At 53.7% G+C, this 630-nt stretch overlaps 1 non-coding gene across 1 annotated transcript; it reads right to left on the reverse strand.

The window, feature by feature from the left end:
• Window positions 1-557: 557 nt before the first annotated feature.
• On the reverse strand, window positions 558-630 carry TRNAS-GGA (transfer RNA serine (anticodon GGA)). Its single transcript has one exon. It is a non-coding gene; the product is annotated as a tRNA-Ser (tRNA).

Here is a 630-nt window from a genome sequence, read left to right on the forward strand (position 1 = left end):
ATCGCGGAAAACCATGACATGACCGCACTGGTGGATATCGGCGCTGCATTTAGAGCGGAGCTTTTAATCGCCCACTCGGGAGTTGATCCGCGTTGCCGTCGCCGGTGTAACCGAGCAAACGACAGTGCCGCCGCTCGCTCATTGATGGCGCCAGAGTGGTGCGCGCCGTGCGCGTCGTCGTCGAATACCCCTGCATGAGCGGATGTAGGGGGCTACAGGAGGGGAGGTATGTGTGCGGCTGCACGCGCCCACAATGCACCCTCGCGCTGCCTCCTCCCAGTCACTATACGCTTAGCTCCGTTGGCGGGTGGAGTTGTGTAATGTGCTGCACGAGATGGATTGTCCGTGTCGGCCACGCTACTCAAAGCGTTGACTTCCTAGTATAAACGATCTGCTTATATAATTCAGCAGACAGTATAATGGAAAGAGGCGCTCGTTATGACATACATGACGGAAATCAACAACCATTGAAACCGAGAAGCATAGGGGATGTCTTTTTTTAAAGTTAGTTTTTGTCAATGGGAGACTATTAAAAGCAAAAGAGAAAAACAACCATATGCCGCCGGTGGGTTCCGAATCCACGACCTCCGAATTTCCCGTCCGGTGCTCTACCAACTGAGCTACGGCGGC

The sequence above is a fragment of the Amblyomma mixtum genome, chromosome 6, assembly GCF_055824585.1.
Source record: "Amblyomma mixtum isolate Tamu chromosome 6, ASM5582458v1, whole genome shotgun sequence".
Classification (NCBI taxonomy): Eukaryota; Metazoa; Arthropoda; class Arachnida; order Ixodida; family Ixodidae; genus Amblyomma; species Amblyomma mixtum.